Source organism: Rhineura floridana, chromosome 1 (assembly GCF_030035675.1).
Source record: "Rhineura floridana isolate rRhiFlo1 chromosome 1, rRhiFlo1.hap2, whole genome shotgun sequence".
Classification (NCBI taxonomy): domain Eukaryota; kingdom Metazoa; phylum Chordata; class Lepidosauria; order Squamata; family Rhineuridae; genus Rhineura; species Rhineura floridana.
Genome location: NC_084480.1, coordinates 55,740,818 through 55,766,370, shown reverse-complemented (window position 1 = coordinate 55,766,370; position 25,553 = coordinate 55,740,818).

Below are 25,553 nucleotides of genomic sequence, written 5' to 3'. Positions count from 1 at the left end.
AGATAGTTGTGAAAGCCTGTTATGATATAGTTTCTGCTGACAAGACCTGGGCTTCAAGACTAACAAATGTCTACCAGCAGTATCACATTTCAGAACAGATCTTAACTCCATTTAATAGAATCAAGCTGCGGGAAGCAATTTACGGGCACTGTTCATGGATGGACAGACTAGCAATTATTAACACAAAATTTTCCAAGTGGTTTGGCATATTCAAACATGACCACATGCGGGCGAGATACCTGACATATCCTATATCAGTCCATCTGAGACAAGCCTTTACGGCACTCAGGTTTCAGACAATGCCAAGCGCCGTCCTGCTTGGACGTTACCAACAGATACCCTGGGAGCAACGATTGTGTATCTGTGGATAACCCGTGGTGGAAGATTTACCCCACTACTTGCTGGAATGCCCCTTATATCTGCATCCTAGGACCAAATTTTTAAGTGAACTGTTAACACACCAGGGAAAAATGCACCTTATTCCCTTTCTTTTATCTGATAACGATTCTGCGGTCACATATAGAGTTGCCCATTTCACCACAGCGGCACAAAAACTCCGGGCCAAACATGTTGCGGAACTGGACTTTGCCAAAGGACAATAATATAAGTACAATCTATTACCTGGCTAGGGGTTAATGGGTTTTTACTGAATGTATTGAAACGCCTTCTGATACCTTGTTCATTGTAGACTTCTATGTATATTGTTGGTTTTAATGACGTGAGTCGATGTTTTACCTATGTTGCGATGGCTTATAGCTATGCAAATAAAATTTTACTTACTTACTTACCAAAATTAACCCAGAAGGGTCATAAGAATAACGGGATGCCTCAATCCAGCGACTCTAAGTCTTTAGATCGAGTAGATCAAGTAGACTCAAAATTATCTTTACCCACAATTGGGGAAACTGATTTAGTGGCTACTGCAGACGAAATACAGGACCCATGGCAATATGTTCTTGATTCAAGGGCTGTTTTGACATATAGTAAACAGAAGGTGGAGCAAGAAGGAACAAAGTTAATTACACCTCATAAATGGAAATTGATCTTAAACCGTCAAAAGTTAGCCTTTCTTAATTTTCCTAAACCCAGAGGCCTGCTCTCTCAACTACAGTGTAAATTACACCTTTTACAACTTGCGGATGAAGTCTCCCCACAAGTGCTTAAAATGGATGACATACTTAATATAGAGTATTTATTCTATGACTACCATCGTGCACATGCTATGGTGACATTTAGGAGTCAGCAGATTACTAGAGAAATTTATGACAAAAAGTCCAGATTTTTAAATGTGGGCATGGAGGTGACTAGATTTTTCGAGAATAATATTCCTATACCTATATGTCATACGATCTTCAGCCCTCAACAAAAGGAGGAAGGAACTGGTAAACTCATTACCTTGGAGGATTCTAATCTGGAGGACCAGCACCATAATCCAAACTACCAAAGTACAAAGCATACAAAGCAGAAGACATCTCTCACAGTAAAGGAGTCCAGAGTCCCCCTTGTTCCAGAAGAAAATGATCTTTTAACCTCCTTTCTAGCTCTACCATATCAGTCTCAGGAAGAAATTATTGCTAGACTATCATCTTTGCAAGACACTCTTGTGCACCTCAGGTCCCCAGATAAAGTTCCATCTCCTCCAGCAGGGATCCTTAGGATACCAAATAAAAAAGTGAGTGCTGACCAACCGAATATTGAGGAGAATGACTGCTATACAAGGGATATCAACAAACTAGGGAAAAGCTGCTCCGTCACCAAATAATATAATTTTACCACCCCATCAGTGCCAGCAATGGTAAGCGCAGAATGGCTACAAGCAAGGTATCTTTACGAAGAGGAATTGGGTCACTATGATAATTTACCTACAGAGGGAAACTGTTGCAACTAATAAGGTGCCATCTAAGCCCCCAAAAGGAATAGGATCCGTTTTCGTGGACGAGTATAGGGAGTTGGACCAGATTGTTGTGCTTGACTGGCAGAGTATTCATCAAGTTAATCCTTTATTCAGCTTTTTTAATTCTCCATTTAACAGATGGCCTGGGGTCAAACAGAAAGATTGGGATATGACTAACAACCAGCTTAAAATCCTCACATGGAATGTAGCAGGCTGGGTCACAAAAAAAAAGGGATTCTGAGTTTCTCGATTTTCTAAGATCCTATGATGTGATTTTTATCCAGGAAACTTGGTTTACTAAGAAAATCGATTTGAATGGTTACCTGGTAAATGACATTCTTGCCGAGCCAGGCAATGGAAAAGGTAGAGCAAAGGCAGGCCTGGCTATACTGATATCTACCTCCCTTCAATCAACCATTAGATGGTTTCAGCCTTGTGGAAAAATTGCCTTGGGTGGTTTACTTGAACTTAGATCTTTGTCTCTTTTGTTCATCAATGTTTATATTCCCCCTTTCCCCTCTAGGAACAGCATAAAACAGGCCTGGGAAGACTTGGAGTCATATATCATAGAACTAGAATCTAAATTTCCTAGAGCCCACGTAATCCTAATGGGGGATTTTAATGCAAGAATTGGACCTAATAATAATATACTAATTTCATCTGGCTTATGGGAGGGAATTGTTACTGAGAATTATATCTTTAGCTACGATAGAAGCTCTAAAGGTCTCAAAGTGAACTTTGGTGGTATATGCTTGACACAAATAGTGGCATGACTTGCACTCTCAATCCTGAATGGAAACCATAATTTTTATGATTGTGCTGAATTCACTTATGTATCTGGGCATGGAAGTAGTGTGATTGATTACGTGCTGATTTCCCACTCTCTTTCCAGCCTGATTAAGGATTTTTCGGTTGGAGACAGGCTTGATAGTGATTTACTATCTCAGTTTACTCAGTTTACTATCTCATTTACCTCTCAGTTTTACTCTTGTATCAGCTTCTGTCCACTTGGACTCTAATCATTTATAGAGAGATCATCTTTTAAAACTTAGGCATAAGAGACTATATTGGTCTGAAGCAGTTAACACCAACTGGTTTACTAAATTCCCCTGCAGGGGAAGAATTGAAAAGCGCTATCTTAAGAGCTACAGAAATTTCTGCTGCCCTAAATCCTTACCTGTTACTGATTTCCCTTTTGAAACCTGTCCTAAGTCCGAAACAGTCTACTTCAAGACCAATAGTACAGCAGAGTGTCCCTAAGTGGTTTGACAAGGAGTGTCAGGTAGTGAAAAAACAACTGAGAAATGTGTATATCCAATATAGGAAGTAAAACTCTAAAGCCCTACCCCAAAAATATTATTTGCTTAAAAAACAATACAAGTCACTGCTAACCCAAAGGAAAAAACAAGTAGTCCAAAATGTGTGGAAGGCACTGATTGATTCCTCATTAAACAATAACTCTAAACTCTTCTGGGCTTTGGTTACCGGTGCTCTCAGCACTGCATCAAGCCCAGTTAGTTGTAACATCTTGATTGGATATTGCCTACGTTCTGGTCTTCACCCCCCAAAGTTGGCAGAGTCCAAATGCCCTTTACTACTATATGCAGACGATGCCGTGCTTATGTCTCTATCAAAAATAGGACTCAAGCATTTATTACGTGTCTTCATGGTCTATTGTAAGGACAATTTGCTGACAATTAATTTTAGTAGAACCAAGATTATGGTTTTCTCTAGGCGACCTCAGTCAAATAAGTGGATTATTGGCAGGCAACATATAGATCAAGTCAAGCAATTTAAATACCTGGGCGTCACGTTCTCTTCCACTCTTTCTTGGGCCACCCACAGAAAACACACAGTGCAGGTAGCCCAGAGTACTACCAAGGCAGTTTTTCATTTTTTTTATACAAAGGGGACCCAATATATTCCAGCAGCCATCCAGGTATTTAAGGCTAAAATCTTGCCTCAGTTACTGTATGGTGTTCCAATTTGGATCCAGGGATTTAATCCAGCTGTGGAAAGTGTCCTTTCAAAATTCCTGAGAACTTTATTTGGAATGCCAAGGTGTGTCACAGCCACGGGCTTACGTCTCGAGGCCGGCCTTGTTTCTATCGAATGTGCTACATGGTCCTTTGCTTTTAGATATTGGCTTAAGATTGTCTTCAGCGACCCTGCTTTAGGCTATTTAAACCTTCTTTTGAAAGACGTTTTCACCAGTTCTTGGTCAAAATTTTTTATTGTTAAACTGCATTCATTAGGTTTTTCTTTTGATTTTATCCTTGCACAAAATTTCAGGACTGCCAAATTTATTTTAGACCAACGAATTAGGGATATCGACTTTCAGCTTTCGGTATCAAACGCTTGCAAAATGTGCTCCCCTATCCATCTTGGTCTGAATTTCCTGTTCCCCAAACACGCTAACTATTTGGAGAATCTGTCTATTCCTAAGTATCGGCATGTATTCTCCAGAGCCAGGTTTAATTGTCTCCCTTCCGCTCTCTTGGAAGGACGATACCAAGGTACCCCTTATGCAGACTGGCTGTGTCCTTGTGGTGATGAAGTTGAAACATTGATTCACGTCTTTTTTGTATGTAATTTTTACAGGGAAGATCGCAATAGACTACTTGGCCTAATTATGAGGAACTTTCCTGGCAGGCCATTGGTCTGGTTTTTAAAATACTTCTTAGCTGATTTTAATAAGCCTATAACAGAGTCAGTGGCTAAGTTCCTCTTCTCTGTCCAAAGGAGTCGTAAGAGGATTCTTCTTTTTAAACTGCTATTTCTTTCTTTTATGTTGCACTTTTATATTCCTGTATCTTAATTATTCTGATGTTTTACTGACTATTTTATTTGATTGGGTCTGTGACCATAATAAACAAATATATACATACAAAATCTGGAGAAGTGTGAATTTTGAAGGATGGCTGTGTTTTGGTTCACTGAATATATATATAAAATGTGCAGATATTGCAGTTGCATTTATTTCACATAGTGTTTTTTTTTAAAGTCTGTAGTATGATTCAGAGTTAGCCACTAATTTGAAATTTAGAAAGATCCCACCCGCTACTCCAACCTCCACCCCCAGTGTTCTGCAAATTCCTTTTGTTCATAAACAATTGGGATATTTTTTTCCATGTTTGCAAAGATGTTTCATTTGAGCATGGAAAGTAGCTTAGTGTGGAACAAATGGAATTTGTGATAATGGAACAGGAGATGGCAAAGGAAATGGATGCCTTATTATTTTTGCCTTGGGCAAACTGCCAACAATATATATATATATATATATATATATATATATATATATATATATATATATATATATATATATATATTGATTTATTTGATTTTGATTTATAGTGGCCAATGGCTATCTCAGATGCATTTAAAATTATTTATGCATCACAGATGAAAAGACAATGGTACTGTCAAGGAAAAATGGACTAATGAATGAATCAAAGAGGGACGATGGCAGGCTACTTTGGATTTATCAAAAGTCTTTTATCTTGATATATTAATGGAACAATGCACAATGGCTGTTCCTTCCCCTTTTCAAATGTTTTTCTAATGAACCTCTGTAAGTCAAAAAAATCTGTCCAAGAGTCTCCACAGTCAAGAAAGATAAAAAAAATAGCCAGCTCAGATCCAGTGATCATGACACCCACTTTTTATCTTCTACCCATACGGATTCCATAGTTAATAGGCCATGGGTATCCAACCTGTGTCACAGGTGCCATGGCATATAAGCAGTACAAGAAGTAGAAGTTTGTGGTATGCCTGGATGAGATGAGGCAGACACATGAGCCTGGATGTGGCATGAAGTCCAGCCTATATGCTGTGCAATTGCTTCTTCATGGTACATTTACCTGGTTAAGGTGTTGGACTATGACCTGAGAGACCAGGGTTCGAATCCCCACCTAGCCATGAAGCTCACTGGGTGATCTTGGGCCAGTCACTGCCTCTCAGCCTCATGAAAACCATATTCATAGGGTCGCCATAAGTCGGAATCGACTTGAAGACAGTACACACAAGTCCCACTGACCTCATGTACAGGCTTCCACAGTTAATTATATTAGAGGCAAAAACCACACTAAGGGAATGTCACTGCATCTTATACTCCCAAAGGCCTGTACAAAAGGTGCAAATACCAGTTGCTGGGAATCACAAGTGGAGAGAGTGCCATAATATTCAGGTCCCATTTGCGGGCTTCCCATGGTGTTTTGCCAAAGGTAGTTTTGCCAGAGGAAAGAAAGCTTGGGATCTCAAAGACCACGAAACACACTTGTGAAGAAAGAAAATTTAGTGCTTTATCGAATCAAAGCTGTTGTTTTTTAGCAGGCAGGCACTAAAACACTTAAAGCAGCTAATGATGAGCACAGATCTTACATTCTCCTTTTTGCTATTGGAGGCCTCAGCAACAGTGAGGAAATCCCACAGCAACCCAGCCTGGAGGTTACCTGTGCATGGACAACAGTGGTCAGATATCCCGGTCCAGAAACGGCTGTACCTCTCTTACCAGCCGAAGCTGGTAAAAGGCACTCCTAGCCACCGAGGTCACCTGGCCCTGTAGCAACAAAGATGGATCCAGGAGCACACCCAGACAATGAACCTGCCCTTTCAGAGGGAGTATGACCCCACCCAAAGCAGGCAACTGACCAATTATCTGAACTCAGGAACCACGAACCCACAGAGCCTCTATCTTGCTAGGATTCAGACTCACTTTATTGGCCCTCATCCAGCCCACCATCAAGTCCAGGCACCTGTCCAGGGTTGCACTGCCTCTCCCAATTCAGATGTTACAGAGAAATGGAGCTGGGTATCATCAGCGTACTGCTGAAACCTTGCCACAAATCTCCTGATGACTGCTCCCAAGGGCTTCATATAGATGTTAAATAGCATTGGGGACAAGATGGCACCCTGCAGCACTCCATAGCACAAGTTTTAAAATGGAAATCAGCTACAAAGTTTACTTGGTGACCATAGGATACTCACTGTCTCTCAGCCTTACCTGCCACTCAGGGCGAAAACAACAAAGGGGGACCATGACCACCCCAAGGAAGAAGAACACACTTAAAATGTAGAGGAAATAATAATGTAGAACCATAGTGTGAAATCAGATACATATTGAGACATAGCATGAAGAAATATTTATAGAAGCATGACTGTCAAAGATCTTTATTATTTACACTACCAGTAAAGATATTTATAGTGCAATGCTATGCATGTTTACTCAGAAGCAAGTCCCAGTGTATTCAATGGGGCTTACTCAAACAGGGAAATATGCACAGGACTGCAACTTCAAGTGATAAGGAACGTCATTCACTCAACCCAAGATTCAGAATCATGGCACTTCAAGCTGTTTTGCGACTGTTTTATACTTGTTTTATGGTTATTGGATTTTAAATGGATTAATTTCTTGTTGTGAGCTGCCTTGGTTTCCAACTCTACCTCACAGGGTTGTTGGAAAGATTCCACACGCACACACACACACTGGAGATGTAAAAATACATAAACCCTATATAATAGCTTATTGTCAAAACCAGTTGGTCATTGCAGAACATTTTTTTTTAAAAAAAATCAGTATTAGTTTCCTACCAAATAAAAGCAGTTACCTTTGGGTGAAGGGGGTAATACATTCTAATTCTAATAACATTCTAAGTAAATTTTGCCTAATTTCTTTAAAAAAGGATTGGAGGGGAGAGAAAGATTTACAACACAATCCTTTGCTGTGTTCACTGAAAAGTCCCATTGATTTACAGCACAATCTTAACCATGTCTACTCAAAAGTAAGTCCTACTGAATTCAGTGTGGTTTACTCCCAGGTATGTGGGATTTGCATTGCAGCTTTACTCCCAGAAAAGTGAGTAGAGGTTTAATGCTTCATACTGGGAAGGTTTTCAAATCAGGCTATGAATTAGACAAATAAACTGCCCTCTTCATAAATTATTTGACTCCTTGTAATTAGAAATGTATAACAGATTTGGCATCCTAAGCTCCAGCATGTACACTTCTTCAAATTTCTGTTCCAAAATTATTTGAAAGATTAAATACTGTATATAATATGCTATTTTTGCAAGTAATTAAAAAAACCCTGCATGTACACGTCTATTATAATCATAAAAACTGAAATTGTTTACTGTGTACACCTACCAAGATCCTGCTGTGACCTTCAGTTTCCTGGTATATTATTCTAGAATTGCAATCTGGCTGCTGCTGAACCTTATACACTCATTCAACCTCTGATGTGCAGACAAGCAGGAAAAGGAAACTTTTTTTCAGGATTTGCATTGGGTTCTAGCTATTGCCTGGAGGTCAGCGAATCTCTCGTCAGTCACAATCCTGACTTCCTTTAGTGGCTAAAAACTTGAATGGGTGGGGATTAGAGCAGACAACTTCTAACAGAAGTTGCGCAGGGGAGGTGTGGCTGACATTTTGGTGTACATCTCTTGAACCAGACCACCTAGAAATATTTTTTTCTAAGTGTCCAGACTCAAGTGACTCACCTGGAGACCCAAAGAGGACCCCCAAAACGTGGAGTCTCCAGGTGAAAACCGGAGACCTGGCAACCCTACCCCCCCGAGTTTTATTTGGTGGTGGAACTGCCAACAGAGTCTCCTCTGTAGATCTGTTTTAAACAGGTTTGAATTCTGAGTGGTTCTCGATATCCCCTTTAGAAAAATGAGGTTTGTGTGGACCTTTATTTTATAAAATGCATTGGATTCAAAAATAAAATTAGCCATGTTGTCCCATAAGAAAAAAAAATAAAAACTACAAACTACACATTAGGGTAATAACTATTTGGCCAACCAAAATGTTCTAAAGTTGATTCAAGTGATACGAAGTTAAGGAATTGCATGCATCTTCGGGAAAATACTAGAGAACAAGCACATCCTATTATCATGCCTATCTGTTTAGGGCTGTAATCCTATGCTCAGTTATTTTGGAGTAAGGCCCTTTGTTACTTATACAGTAACCATAGATATAAGACTACAATTTAAGCAGTCTTAAATTATAAAAAAAAAAATTAAAATCCACTTTATGACTTACAACATGTAATCTAGAGCCCTTTAAATCCCATGGGAATTTTGTCATTGATTTTAATGGGAAATAGATTGCACACCTTTAAATGGGGATGTTGTGCTCAGTGCAGGGACCTCTGGTCAAGAAGGATAAAGAAGATAAAAGGGCTAAGAGACAAATCATAGGAAGAAAGACTGGAGTAATTTGGTATGGTTAACCTAAAGAAAATAAGATTAAGGGGCGGGGAATGTGCTGACAGTTCTCAAACATTTAAAAGGATGTCAGAAAGAAGTGGGTGAAAAATGGTTCTCACTTCTATTGGGGATATGTCAGACGGCAATGAATACAAACTCCAGGAAGGCTGATTTATGTTAGGGAATCTCATTCCTCAAGCACTTTGAATAAAAAGTTAACTGTAGGCATGTGTTGGTGATGCTTTAAGTATAAGATATCCTGGTTTGTTTTTATTTATTAGAAGAATGTCTAACTCACCTTTCAGGGCACACTGCCCCTCAAGGTGGTTTGCAAGGAATTTCAAACCACCTAACAATACATTTACAACATAGTATTAAATTTGTATCATTACATTAAACAGCCAAGTTTGCTGCCACCTCAATGGTGGGCAGGGTTGTATTCCTGGTGCATCAGGTAGAGGGGAGATGCTGGTGGTGCTGCCAGATTGTGAGACTTATCTCAGCCCTGGGAGTCAATCTGTGCCCTGGGCTGGTTCTAGCAGGGTGGGCTGTGGACCAAGGTGTAGGTTGGCTTTCTCTTGGTCTGAGACCAGGCTATACATAGGGATCACTAATGCTCTTGCCACTGGTGGCTTGCCTTCCCACTGTCCCCTTTTTTAGTCTCAACCTTGATGCAGACTGATACTGGTTGCTGATAGGACCGGGAAGAAACTTTACTCACGGTACAAATTGGCCTGGGATCATGAGGTTTTCACTTTTCTATTAGCAAGGCTGGATTTTTATGTCTGTCTATCATGCACATACTTGTTACAACTTCACTTTGGTGGGATGAGAGGCTTGGGCAGGATCCATATCTTTAGAGGGGATCCCTGTAAGGTGTCTTGGGTGGGGCACAGTAAAGCCGTGACGCTAGCTGGATGCCTCATGCCAAGGTTGCGGTGGGAACCACCAGAGAAACTCACACCATAGTGGGACCCTTATGCCTGCAATTTCTCCCTGTTACCCAGCAGGTAGGCTGGGTGGGGTTATTGGGCCAGCAGGCGGGATTCCTGAAGGATGGATGCTTGTCACATGTCATGCTGGACCCCAGTCTACTGTAATTAATAAAAGGCGTGGTCATGTTTAACCTGTCTGGAGCACAATCAGCCACAGATGGAAATTCTTTTTGCACAACACTTTATCCAAACAGACTGGAATAAATACATCTTCAGCATTTTCTTTAAATCCAGGAATGCCGATGGCATTGGAGGAAGTCCCAAAGGTGTGCGGCCATTACTAAGAAGGCCCTGTCCCTGGTACCTGCTAATGTAACAGCTCTTACTGGTGGCCCAGAGAACAGGGTCTTAGATGCCAGTTTTAGTTCTCAGGCAGACTCAGTTGGGTACAAGCAGTCCTTCAGAAATTATTTAGGCAGCCAATGCAACTAGTATAAAATAGGTGCAATATGAACTGGATACCTAGCTCCCGCAAGCATTCTAGTTGCAGTTTCTGAACTGTCTTCAAGGACAGCCCCGGGTAGAGTTCATTTCAGTAATCTAGCCTGGATATAACCAAAGCATGAGTCACTGAGGCTAGTCCATTTCTCTAGATAGGGCGATAGCTATCAAAACCAACCTAAAATGGTAGATATCACCCATGACTACTGATGCCACCTGCACAGAAAGCACAGGGTCCAGAAGAACTCACAGATTGTGTACCTGGTCTTCAAGGGAAGTGTAATTACCAGATTTCCCAATCCACAGTACATTTGTCTTTTAGGCCAGATGGAACAGTCACTTGACCAAATAGCACATCCTTTGCATGCGGAAGGTATCAGGTTCATTCCTCAGAAACTCCAGTCCAGAGCTTGGAAAAGTTACTTTTTTAAACTACAACTCCCATCAGCCCCAGCCAGCATGGCCACTGGATTGGGCTGATAGGAGTTGTAGTTCAAAAAAGTAACTTTTCCAAGCTCTGCTCCAGTCATAGTGAAAAAGACTCCTGTCTGAAACCCCAGAGAGTTTCTGCCAGTCAGTGGAGATAATAGTGACCAATGGTCCCCCTTTGTATAAGGAGGTTTCCTGGGTCCCTCCCTTCCTCATTTTATTTATTTTCAGGATTTAAATAAAAACCTTGTGTCACTGCTGAGTTGACCCTCCAGAGGAAAATAGCTCCACAATTGACTAGTAGACACCAGGAGCACCTCAAATTGACTTTGCTATTCTTACTTGGTGTAGCACAACTTAGACATGCAGTTGTCTTGTATCAGGGTGGGGCACCTCCAGATGTTGGTCCTCCAGATGTTATAGGCCTCCAACTCCCTTCAGCCCCAGCCAACATGGTCAATGGTCAGGGATGATGGTAGTCAAGAGACCGGCAGTGTCTAGATGGTCTCCATCCCTGCCATATTTGAAGCTGTGGGTTTGGGTACGCGCTATATATGGCATTGCTCATAACAAATCTGTTATGGCCCCTTCAGAGGACTCGGAGGAAGGAAGAGGAAGAGTTGGAGGAGAAGGAACTAGTGGAACCCCTGAGGACACAACTCTGGCTCTTGCCCAGCTGGAGAATGTCCAGGACCTGGCTGAAGCCCCTCAATTGGATTCTGGGTATGAACAGGAGGCTCCCCTCCCCCCTGCAGAAAGGAGACGCCAGCGAGTAGCACAGCAACGAAGGAAGAGGTCAGGTCATTTAAGAAGCAGCAGCTCTGAGCAGCTGGGAGACTAATCACGGGCACCTGGCTTAGGGAGTCTGTTATAAAAGGCAGTTCATGGCTGCAGCAGACTGCTGACTACAACGTCGGTTGTGACCCCTCGCATGTAATGCCATTACTAGCCTCTAGACCTTCAGACTGGACCCCTGGCTTTCTGAACTCTGCTTCCCTACCTAGGCAACGCTCTTGGACACTGCTACTGGTTAGTTTGTCAAGCCTTTCTTCTGCCAGCCAGCCTCCATTATCTGCCTGGCCTTGACTGATTTATTGCTCAGCTAACTGCCCAGCCCCCAGCCCTGAAGCGACAAAGTCATATCCAGAAGCTGATTTCTGGAAACACGCCAGCAGATAATGTGCTACTGGAAGATGATCCTTAGTCTTTCATCGAAACCGTATCAGTCACCATGCTGCTGGAAATTGCCTTTTAGCTATGTCTCCATGGAGTGCTGAGCATTGGGCATAACAAAAGCTGTGGCATCAGTGCTAGTAAGTGCATGGGCAAGGCCTTGCCAAGACAATAATCTTGATTCAACATAGCAATGATGATGGGATGTAGAGCAGGAGACATAATAATGTTTTTGCATTGTACAGTGTATATACATGCTCGTTGATCATGGCACTCTAGATGGAATATAGTCTATCAGGGTTTTTAACTATGGAAGATGCTATCTCAATAAAAGGAAACAGAGTAGAAAATCACCAAGTCCTTCCAATTCTCTACAAGTCTATGATTATAATGAGATCAGTAATATATCAAGACTCATATCTATATCTAAAGTGTTCAGGCTTTAAGGATCCAAATTACCCATTTAAACCAGTGACATTTAGCCCAGTTTTCTACCCTTTGTGTAAATCTTCTTGAACATTATTTATGTACATATTTACTTGTGCAAAGAAAATAATGATCATAAGATTAATTTGAAGTGTACAGACCATATGCTTCCATGATTAGTTGTAATATTGTTCATTCAAACAGGGGGAAAAACAAAGCATAAGCAAAAAAAAGAGAGGGGGTAAAATAAATATGTATTTACAGCTTCCAATTGGAAAAAGTGTTTGTGCCTAATTAATTTAATGGTTGCACATCTGTAGATGCTTGTGAAACTCAGCCATGTAATTAATCACTCTAGAAATAGGCTGGAAGATATGAGAAAAGTTTGCAGTGAGCTTGTTATCATTTATGTTAGTACATTAGGGACCCACTCATATGGCGGGTTACGTTCCAGACCCCCGCCTAAAAGCGAAACCCGCCGAAAAACAGAACTCCATCAATAAAATGTCACCCGACACCCGAAAAACGCTGTAAAAGCAGAACAAGCGCTGTATGAGTGGGGCCTTACTCTAATTGAAAACCGCCATATTAGTGGAATGCCGAAAAGCGGGCTGCCAAAAAGTGGGGCCCTACTGTAGTGTGTTTTTTTTAAGTGTGTAGATGTCACAGGATGTCTTTATAGAGACATGTGTCATGCTTGATTTCTAAAACATGGGAGGGTGTTGGGGCCAGCTCTCCCATTAGGCAGAGTGAGGCAACTGTCTGTAGCAGTGGAGGGTGGAGGGTTGGGGAGGGGATGCAAGCAGACAGTGGCACTACGACCCTTGACTGTTCCTCCTGAGCCCCCCCAGCCATTTCCATCCTCTTGAGTTGGTGCTCCAGTAGCAGTTATGAACCCTTGTTGCCCGTCCCGGTGGGGGGGATAGCCATATCACCTAGTAATATTCTTCCAGTGTGTCACTGATAGTGCCGCCTTACTGAGCAAGCAGGCAGACAGGCAGCCAACCCAGGCCCCACACTCCAGGACACTCATGTGCATGCAGTTCTTTGCATATGCAAGTGGTGCTCTGCAGGCACTGCAGCTGCTGCATTGCAACATTGGTTAGAGTGGAAAATGCAGTGGGTGAGATGTTGGAGGACAGAGCACTAGGAATATAGGAACATAGGAAGCTGCCTTAAGCTAAGTCAGACCAGTGGTCCATCTAGCTCAGTATTGTCTACACTGACTGGCAGTGGCCTTCCAGGATTTCAGACAGCGTTCTCTCCCAGCCCTATCTGGAGATGCTGGGAATTGAACTGGGACCTTCTGCATTGAAAGCAGATGCTCTACCACCGAGCTATGGCCCTTCCTCTGTGTCCTATGCAGCGTGTCCTGCACCCCCTAAACAAGATGCTGCTATTAGATCCAATGGAAGACACTGTCCTGTTGCCAGTGTTGAAGTAAGATTCAACTGCCTGGTCAGTTTCTGTATAGGAAATGGGGGTGAAGGTATCTTGTCCCTTGCCACATTCAGCAAAATATCTAGGGAAGGGGTATGGATGTCAAAATCTAACTTGAATGTAATATTATTGTTTATTTATTTATTTATTACATTTATATACCACCCCATAGCCGAAGATGTCTGGGCAGTTTACAACAATTAAAAACATTAAAAACAAATATACAAATTTAAAAACACATTTTTTAAAAAAACAATTTAAAAACACGTGCTATTGTGTTGTTCTTGTTGTCACTTATTATTATTATTGTTATTGCTACTACTACTACAGAAAAATCTCGAAGCAACTTGCAAAATTTAAGAGCCAAAGCCATTTCATAAAAACAAAACAAATACAAGATGATGACCAGACAAAACTCCAGCAGCAGAAAATCTGGAAAACATCAGGAAAAACCTCCTAACTCTTAGAGCAGTATGGCAATGGAACCAATTACCTAGGGAGGTGGTAGGCTATCCAACACTGGAGGCATTCAAGAGGCAGCTGGACAGCCACCTGTTGGGTATGCTTTAAGTTGGATTCCTGCATTAAGCAGAGTATTGGACTCGATGGGCTTATAGGCCCCTTCCAACTCTACTATTCTACGATTCTATGATTCTATGAAAATGCAAGGGTTTTACCTGGCACCAAAAGGATGTTAATTACGGCGCCAGGCAGATGTCACCAAGGATAGCATTCCACCAATGGGGAGTCACAAATGAATTGTGTCCTGTGGGTAGGGTTGCCATATTCCAGTTACACAAATCTGGGCAGGTTAATTTGCATATTATGTAAAGCATTTGCATATTATGCAAATTATTAATATCTGGATTGTCCAGTTGTTTTGTTTTTGTGCCTAGGAATTACCACCAAAAGCTGGGGAAAGATGTGAGAAATCTTTTTTTTAAAAGCAACATTTTCAGCCTTAAATGCCTAGACTCTAGTTTCCAACACTATGGAGTATTTATTGATTGATTAAGAGAATTTATATCCTGCCCTTTTGCTGTTAAAAACAGAGCACAGCTTACAAATATAATAAAAACAATAAAAATACACAATCAATATAAAAACATAATAAAAACACAAAATAGCAACAAACATAAAGTAAGTCAGGGCAGCAGTACGGTTAACCATATACGATATATTTCAAAGATGTGGTGGGTGGAGAAAAACAAGAAGCCAAAACGTTAGGAAAAGGAGTCTTTCACACCACATGCTCAGTTCTAAATACTGTTGCAGCAAGTTTTACAAGTTCCTCCAGTATTCCACTGGTGCAGGCACTCAGACATTCAAAGTATCTGTATGTTTCTTAGGTTTTATACAAGCAGAGCTTTGCTTAACTCAAAATTTCTTCTCCCTTTGATCAACCACATCTACACAGGTTCCACCTCCATACTCAAAATGAAACTGAGCCTGGAAGTGTGCAACAACTCCACACATTCCTTGCTAATTAGATTATCAATGCCAGGATGTCTGTCTTATCGACTACTCTCCTGCTCCCTCCCCCCCCCCCCGGGCATCATGAAAGACCCAGTCCTGGGCTCAGAAACAAAATAAATATCTGGTCCTCTTCAAAGTATTGAGAAGCCTCTTGTTTTAATTGAAATAATAATTATAAATTCTTGTTCTTATCACTAATGGGAGTTAATTATCTTGCATATGCTGCTGTTGCTTCTATGGCTGTAACGGAGTGAGGTTAAAGATAAGTGAAATGCAAATAGGGGAAAAAAACACAGAAGGCAGTAACACTTTCCTAAATGTAATACCATACCAACCACAACAAGATTCCCATGAGTAAGGCAAAAAACTAAGCATCTCACAACCAGTCAGGATTCCTAACCAAAAACCAAAAATATGATAAATGAAGAAATATTTATATAAGCATGACTATCAAATATATTTATTATTTACACAAACTGTAAAGATATTTATAGTGCAATCCTAGGTTTATTTATTCAGAAGCAAGTCCCAGTGTATTCAGTGGGGCTTACTCAAACAGGGACAGAAATGCAACCTCAAGTGATAAGCAACTTCATTCACACAACCCAAAATTCCGAATCATGCCACTTTACGCTGTTTTGAAACTGTTTATACTTGTTTTTATGGTTATTGGATTTTAAATGGCTTTATGATGTATTGTATTTTACTCTTGTTTTGTTCACCGCCCTGAGAGCTATTTTGCTACGGGCGGTATATAAATCGAACGAAATAAATAAATAAAATAAATAAAAATAAATAAAATATTTCTTGTTGTGAGCTGCCTTGGTTTCCAACCCTACCTCACAGGGGTGTTGGAAAGACTCCATACACACACATGCACACCCTGCAGATGTATAAATACATACAGCCCATATAATAGTTTATTGTCAAACCAGTTGGTCATTGCAGAAAAATCAGTATTAGTTTTAAAAAAATCAGTATTACTTTCCTACAGAATAAAAACTGTAATACCTAAGTAAGCCCTGCCTACTTGCTTTAAAATAGGACTGGAGAAGGGGGCAGAAAGAGTTAGAACACAAACACAATTCATTTTTACATTCACTCCAAAGTCCCATTGATTTTGAGCACATTCATAACCATGTCTACTCAAAAGTAAGTCCTATTAAATTCAATGGGATTTACTCTGGGCATATGGGATTAGCATTGCTTTTACAAAAAGCAAGCATTGGGAAGGTTTTCAAAACACTGCCCAAGATCTGACTCCAGCACACAAGAGGAAAAAAAACTGAAATGTATATACTTACCCAATTTATGAGATTTTCAGATAAACAGGGGGTGAAACCACCATTTTGTTTTCTAGAGGCTGCCTCAGGTCAATGAAACTGAAACACAATCCCTGATTGGCTGCAATCCTGAACGGGCGGGGTTAATGCTAGGAAGTGCTGTACAGTTCTGTTTAAAGAAAGATTTAAGTCGGGGGGGGCTGACGTTTTTATGCATATCTCGAGAACCGGAACACCTAGAAACTTAATTTTTTAAAAAATTAAAGCTGAGGACCCGGGCCACCTGAGGGGCTAGCCGGGCACCGGGTGGCATGCATAAAATCCGGGTAAAACCCGGCTAACCGGGCAATATGGCAACCCTACCTGTGGGCAAACCATGAGATATTTTGAGCTGCTTTCTGATTGTGGACAAGCAATTGCAGTATATTTACATAGTGAGAGCCAATCTGGAGAGACCTCCATTCAACCGCCAGTCAGTTATGACCTTGGGAATTTGCTATAGTTCTTTTAACATCTGCATTAAGGAGTGGATGGCATTGCCATGGCAGGTTCCACCTTGATCTATGTGCATTTGTTAGGGTGCCTCCCACATACAGTTGTAAGTGCAGGGGTTGTCTACACATATACTGAATGTACATAAATCAGGAGCAGAACCTGCTTCCAAGATTCACCCCCTCCAAAAAAAAAGTTGAAAAAGGCTTACTTTATAACCTATGTCACATAACTGTTGCATGGATGAAATGGGCCTGCTTGAACTCCTGGGAGGAAAAGTGAGATAAAACTATGATAAATAACGGTTACAGTAGTTGCAACACCTACAGAGTTATTGCCAAGTAATGAATTTGCTCATCAGGCTGTGGTGATAATTATTCATGCAATATGAAGGGGCCCAAAATGCAACTTAACTATAAATTATAGCTGTCGTAGGGGATAATGTGCCTTGCAGTGTTGTCGATATCCTTAAGGCCCAACTTGGGAGAGTGTCTTCCTGTCTCTAAAATCACATCCAGATGATGGAATCATTGACAAGACTTTACATATCTTTTTGAGGAAAAGGTATTTACCACTAAGAAGGGAAGATCTAACTCAGGGATCACCAATCTTTTTGGACTAGAGGGCACATTTCAAATTTTGAAAGTGTGCTGGAGGCACCAGTCACAAAATGGCTGCCATGGGGCATGGCAAAACACAAATTGGCTGCCATGGGCAGGGCCGGTGCCAAAGGGTGGGCAGGTTGGGCCCTGGCTGAGGGCCCCTGCAGCCAATAGGGCCCCCTGAAGGGCCCCTCATTAGGGGTGGGAGACTAGCTCTCCTGTTCCGCAATCTGTGGCAGGTCCCTGCCACGGATCGCAGGGATGGAGCTTCCAGGCCGCCCTCCTGTTTGCTCATTCCACCTACCTCTCTCTTGTGTTTTGCTGCTGCGCGCGCTTTGCATACAAGGCTGCCATCAACCAAGATGGGGGCAGAGGCTTCTTTAAGGGGCTGATACCCATACCGCCATCTTGGTTGATGGCAGGCATGTGCATGCATGTAGCATACCAAGCATGCGTGCCATCAACCAAGAAGGCGGAGGGGGCATTAGCCCCTTAGAGAAGCCTCCACCGCCATCTTGGTTGATGGCATCCCTGTACATGCAGCACATGCAGCAGCACAAGACAGGAGAGAAGTAGGTGGAATAAGCAGAAGCCGCGTGCCCAGGGCAGGCTGGTGCCCAAAGGCCCAGTCATACCTGGCGCCGTCCCTGGCCATGGGGATGTGTGATGTTACAAAAAGTTATAGAGTAGTTGTGGTGAAGCTTTCCCCATAATTGTATTTCTATTCTAGAAAGGGCTTGGCCTGTTGAATTTTTGCTGCCATATATACGGTCTGCCTAGTAAACGTCTCAAGATGTCACCCTAAGAGTCAGAAACGACTTGCACTATAAGTGCGGGGACACCTTTCTTTTTTACAGATGTTAAAGGCACAAGAAACCTCTTTCCCCCCCAATGCCAACACTAACCAAAGCCTAGGCTGCCATCCTATATCCATGTACCTGGAAGTGAGCCCCATTAAACACAAGGAGACTTACTTCTGAGTAGATACGTATACCATTGCACTGTAAGTGTACTATACAGTGAATTCTTACAGCTTTTTAGGACCCCACGGATAATGTGATTGTGGATATTTTGAATGAATGGTGAAGAAATTATCCTCCAAGCACTTATTGGCTGTATTTGCATGACACACTAAGCCGGCCACATGGCTTAGTGCAGATGTGCTGCCTCCCGAGGAAGAGACTTATCTACTTTGCTCCTCTCAGAGCTTTTAGCTTAATGCAGCCCAGCAGCTACACCAATGTTCGGCTGAGTGTCATTTGAAACCAGGATTGTCTCTCCTCCTTAATCACAATCTTTGCCAAGGTTTGTCCAGTGGTTACAAGTTGTGTTAAGGAGGAAAGACCTTAATCACAATCCCTGATTCGAACCACACGCTATGCCAAACCTTGGTTTAGCTGCTGTCCCTTGCTGAACTAAAAAGCCTGGGGAGGAGCTAAGTGAGATTTGTGAGCTCCTCTCTGGGAGCCAGCATGTTTGTACGGTCCATCTTACAGTGATGTGTGAACCTGGCTATTCTGAAGTAATTGAGACTACTCTGGAATAAATGGCTGACAGACTGCGGACATGTCCCCATCCACTTGAAATGCGGAATGAAGTATCTGCAAAATGAAAGGCTTATTTTATTTTAAAACTTTCTCAACAGTAAGAAATGGCTATTTTCCAGTTGGCAATTCAGAGCTTTTTGTTTTCCAAATACTGAGCATTTTACAATTGTATTAGCATTTCTGATGTTGTGGATTTTTCTTTTCTTTTTTGAAAAAAAAAAGAGATTCCTTCAGAGATACTTTACAACTGCTCACTTTCCACTCTCAAATGATATTAACTATCTGAAAGTTCCAGTCAATATTTATGTTTTCATAAAATTAGTATCAATTGTGTTTTAATAAGGAGCAAAACAGAAAATCCATGTTGTTCTTATATTGCTCACAATCAGAGTTTACATCTTACATGAGATATACCAAACCAAAAGACATCAACTTCATTTTTTTCTTTAAAAAACATTTGTAATGCAGAATCAGAAATGATTCTGAGAATCATTTGCTTCAAGAGTGTGGCATTGCTGGAGAAATAAACACATAATTAATTTTCTCTGTAGATTAGAAGCCTTCAAAATAAGGAAAATATTTTTAATGTCCAAGTATCTGATTATTTTAGTTCTAAAGGGGCTGTCAGGGAGGACAAATTATCAGGTTTTGGATTGTGGATGGGTCATGGCCAAGGGATCAGATGTGCAGCAGTTCCCAATCGTGTTGGACAAAGGCATAGGAAAGAGGATGGTACCAGGAGTATGCAAATAGAGGATCAAAGGCAAACAAGCAGTCTGGAGACAAGTTAGGTGAGTATGGGACAGGTTGGGTACCTCGGAAGGTGATTGTTTGCAGTTATTTTGGTGACTAGTGCTTGACACTTATGTTCCATAAATTATGGGGAAGAGTTAATGAAAGTGTTGATGGAGATGGTAATGTGTGCTGACTTGCAGTCAGAGTGCACTCTTAGAGAAATAAGATGACCACTTCACTTTGACAATGAAGCTACCCCAACATGAACTGAATAACTCGTGTATTATCCTATTAAAAGGTTAGAGAAGGAAATCTTGCTGAGGGTTCCCTTCCATTCAAAAGGTGGAAGTATATCCTCAGGGCTTATCCAAATGGAGAGGGATAATCTATGGTTTCCATATTCGGTTTGTCATCTGATAGTCCTCACTTTGCCTTTTAGTTCGCTCTTTCCCAATTAAAAAAAACACGTTTTTTTGCACCCACACATGCAGCGGTAAGACCCCTACATTCTTTTCGCTTTTTCCAAGCTCTGCCTCTAAAACCTCCCCCTATCAACCAATTGGTCAGCAAAAAAATTACATATGCTCCTCTCCCCCTTTGCAACGAAGCACAATATGACTGTAAAGGAGTTCTCCCCTGGGAAGGAAAGGCTGCTGGTCGGTTTCATGCCTGCCTTGTTTGTATTTGAGATATTATGCTTAAATGAATGTATGCTTTTCTGCCTTTATTGATATTTAAGGAGATACACATGCTGGCAATTGCACTTATTTCTCCAAAAAAGCAAGAAACATGTCACCCCCCCCTCCTTCTCCCTTTCCTTCCCACAGAGAATGAAATTGACAAAGCTTTCTGGAACAGGCTTGAAACTGACCAGCAGCCCTTTTCTTGTTTGTATTTGCAATATTACACTTAAACGAATGTATGCTTTTCTGCCTTTATTGATATTTAAGGAGATACACATGCTGGCAATTGCACTTATTTCTCCAAAAAAGCAAGAAACATGTCACCCCCCCTTCTCCCTTTCCTTCCCACGAGAATGAAATTGACAAAGCTTTCTGGAGCAGGCGTGAAACCGACCAGCAGCCCTTTTCTTGTTTGTATTTGCGATATTACACTTATTTATTTATTTATTTTTATTTTATTAAATTTCTATACCACCCCATAGCCAAAGCTCTCTGGGTGGTGTACAAACTAAAACTTCCATCTACAATTAAAACACATATTCAAACAATTTTAAAACTACATCCAAATTTCAAAATTGTAAACATTTTTAAGACAGACAAAACACATATTAAAATACTAAATACTAAAATACTAAAATGCTAAAATGCCTGGGAGAAGAGGAAAGTTTTAACCTGGCGCCGAAAGGATAGTAATGTTGGTGCCAGGTGTGCCTCGTCAGGAAAATCATTCCACAATTCGGTGGTCACCACTGAGAAGGCCCTCTTTCTTGTTGTCATCCTCTGAGGAGGCACCCGGAGGAGGGCCTTCGATGTTGAGCGCAGTGTACGGGTAGGTTCATATCGGGAGAGGCGTTCCATCAGGTAGTGTGGTCCCAAGCCATGTAAGGCTTTATAGGTTAAAACCAGCACTTTGAATCGAGCCTGGAAACATATAGGCAGCCAATGCAAGCGGGCCAGAATTGGTGTTATATGTTTGGACCGCCTTGTCCGTGTCAGTAGTCTGGCTGCTGCATTTTGCACGAGCTGCAATTTCCGAACCGTCTTCAAAGGCAGCACCACGTGGAGCACATTGCAGTAATCTAATTTGGAGGTTACCAGAGCATGGACAACTGCAGCGAGATTTTCCCTGTCCAGATAGGGGCGCAGCTGGGCCTCCAACCGAAGTTGGTAGAAAGCATTCCGGGCCACCGAGGCTACCTGAGCCTCAAGTGACAGGGATGAATCAAGAGGGACAGATGTATGCTTTTCTGATTTGAAGCAAAAACCCCAGCAAGTAGAATGAAATTGACAAAGCTTTCCGGAGGCAGGCTGAAACCGACCCCCCCTTTCTCGCTTGCTGTGCATTGCAGATCTCACTCAGAGCGGCCACCCAGTTTGCAGGCTGGCAAAAAATAAAATGCATCTGCACAGTAGTTGCAGACCCCCCCCAACACCCCACCATTGTGATGACTGGTTCAATTTTCCCGGGTTTATTCTCGCACATGCACAAAAATGCAGATATGTGATTGCCTGGAATGAGGAGAAGGGGCAAAGGGAAACGCCCAAGAACCACCCATCAGCTGTAAAGTCCGTGGTATTGCATCCTAACTCCTGAAGGCAGAGCGGATGATTCCCGATTTTAAACAGCAAATCGCATTTTTGCCGGTATTGCAAGGAGCGGATTTAACCTGTGAAAATGTGTAACAGCACGAGACGTCATTTGGACGACCGAAAAATAATGAACACACATAGCGGGCATGTCACACATTTTGCAGTTGTCTGGATGAGCCCTCAGTGTGAGAGGATATAGATGGATCACTTGATAGGTGGGTTCCTCCTTCTAAGACAGGGATAGGCACTGTGACATGGTGTTAGAATACACCTTCATAATCTCTGACCGTTTGATATGTTGGCTGGGGCTGATGAGAGCAGGAGTTCAACAAAAACTAGAAGGTACGATGTTGGGTACCCCTGTTATAAGTCATTGTCTCCTGCCTCAAGGCCCTTGTCATCTTCAACAGATGAGAAGCTGTCATTATAGCTATCTTCCCTCCAGACCCTATCGGGTGTTGAGATCAGCAGAGGGGGGCCTTTTGGTAATTCCGCCATCCTCGGAAGCTCAGGGTGGTGGTGGCTGCCCAGGAGAGGGCATTCCCTGTGGCACCACCTAAGTTGTGGGACTCCCACCCCACCAAGGTGCATCTGGCAACTTCGCTGTACAGTTTTAGGTGAATGCTGAAGACATACCTCTTTACCCTGGCCTTTGACACCGGAGACATGTATTTTGAGGACCCACCCTATTTTGGGATTTCAGGTTGATTTTAAAGCTCTTGTCTTTACTCTGGGCAAAACAGTAGTTAGAAGTGGCAGCTGGTGATACAGTGTGGGTGGGACTTCGTTGCTCTCTCAGTTTCCAAACATGGCAGACCGCTGCTGCTGCCTGGAGAGGCGAGGTGCAGGGAGCTTGGTGCAGTATGGCTCATAGTAACAGGAGCATCACATTGGCTTCATCGCTGCACACTGAGCTCCCTGTGCCTCACTCCTTCCCCTCTTGGTCAGCAGTAGTGGCCTGCTATATTTGGAAGCCAGGAGAGCATTGGACCTCCATCGCCACTGCCTCACTGGCAACTACTGATGGATAGTCCTCACATTCATGCTGGCTTTCTAAATATAACTTTTGATTTCTTTACTTTAGCCTTTTATAAATCTGATTTTCTTGGTAAGGTTATATAAGTTTGTTGTTTGCTAATTTAGTAGTGCCCTTGTCTCTCTTCCTCTCAAACTCTCCCAGATGTCAAACCCTTCCGGTTCTGTGTCAGCATACTCTTGTCATTTGTTTCATACATGCTGTGTTCTTGGGTTTCTCTACTCAAAGATTGGGTTTGGTTAATACAACAACAACGCTTTGTACAATTTCTACAAAACATGTTATCCTTATTGGGGTTTTTCTTTGGTTCAAGGCTACTTGCTATTTTCTTTTCTGCCTTTAGAAGCCCCCTTCCCCACACCCACCCAGACATTTTTAAAATGGAAGGAAAAGCTTATTTAAGTATTTGGGTACACAATTGTGCCCTCAACAAAAATGAAAATAAATAAAATACAAAATCAACCACTTCTGTACATAATACTTTCTGTTTATAGGGGTCTTGGGCTTGAGTTTGGGCTGAAGTATCATGTGGCTGATGTTCAGCTCTACCTTTCATTTCCGTCTTCTAATCCTAGGGAGGCTGTTGAATTCTTGAACCAGTGTCTGGAGGCAACTTTAGCATGGATGAAGATCCTGAGGTTGAATCCAAATAAGACAGAAGCACTGTGGGTAGAGAAATAAACTACTCCACAACTTGTTTTAGATGTGCTCCCTCTAAAGGATCAAGTGTGCAATTTGGGAGTTCTCTTGAACTTAGCACTAACTTGGGAAGGTCAGGTGGTGGTGGTGATGGTGGTCTGAAGCACTTTTTACCAGCTGAGGTCCACATGGCAACCATGATATTATCTGGAGAGGTCAGACCTTGCCTCAGATATTCATATGCTAGTCATGTCCAGGCTGGACTACTGTCATGTGGGGTTCCCTTTAAAAGTGGCTCTGAAACTTCAACTGATGCAGGATATGGCTGCCTGGATGCTAGTGGCCATTAGGTAGTCAGATCATGTAACACTGTACCAGCTGTTTGGTGATGTTTTTCTGAGCCCAGTTTAATATTCTGGTTTTAACCTTTAAAGCCCTAAATGGTTTGGGTCCAAGTAATCTGAAGGACTGCCTCCATCCATACCAGCCTGCCTGTACTTTAAGATCAAGGGAAGCCTCCAAGAACAATCAGGTTGGTGGACACATGAGAAAAGGCCTTTTCTGCCGTGGCCCCATGTCTTTGGAACACTTTACCAGATGAGCTCTGATGGGCCTCATCACCAGGTGTTTAGGAAAGCCATGAAGGCCTGCTTGTTTTCATTATCTTTTCCTTGAATTGTCTTTTGCTGGTGGTTTTTGTTTTCATTATATAGCGTGTCTTGGGATTTTTTAAGCTGGGGTATTTTTTTGGTCTTGTTGTAGTTCAGGAATGCAGAATCTTTTTGGCCCAATGGGCCAGATCTTTATCTTTCCCCACCCCCATGGGCCAACTTTGATAGGTGGGTGGGACCACCCACTGGTCAGTCATCTGATGTCATAATGATGTCAGGTGATTGACGCTTGTCAAAGCACAGTCCCTTGTGCAGTGCTTCTCAGTCTCCTGATACCCAACTGGTTGTTGGGCATTTGGGAAATGCTGTGCAAAGTGCTTTGCACGCCTTATGCTTGGCGCCTGGGAACCATTGAGCACAGAGCTTGCAAACCGCTTTGTGCAGCACTCCCCAAATGGCCAATAACCAGCTGTTTGTTGGGTGTTTGTGGAGTGCTTTGGAAAGTGCTTTATGAACCCTGTGCCCAGTGCTTCCCAACTGGTAGTGCCTGTAAAGCTTCTTTTGGCCAGCCATGCATAATGTCAGGTGAAGGGCAAGTGGGCACTGGTTAACTGAAATGGCCGCATCAAAATATTTAAATAAAATAAAAACTATATAAGCAATCTTTAAAAATTATAAAGAAGTAGAACTCCTAAATTGTTGACACCTATCCATCATTAAACCAAAAGAACAAGTTGGTTGCTACTGACTAGGACAACAACACTAAACACACTAACTACGATGTAAGCTCCACTGTACACGATAAAATACATATAAAGTGACCTGGGAACAATAGCTTTCATTTCTACTGGAA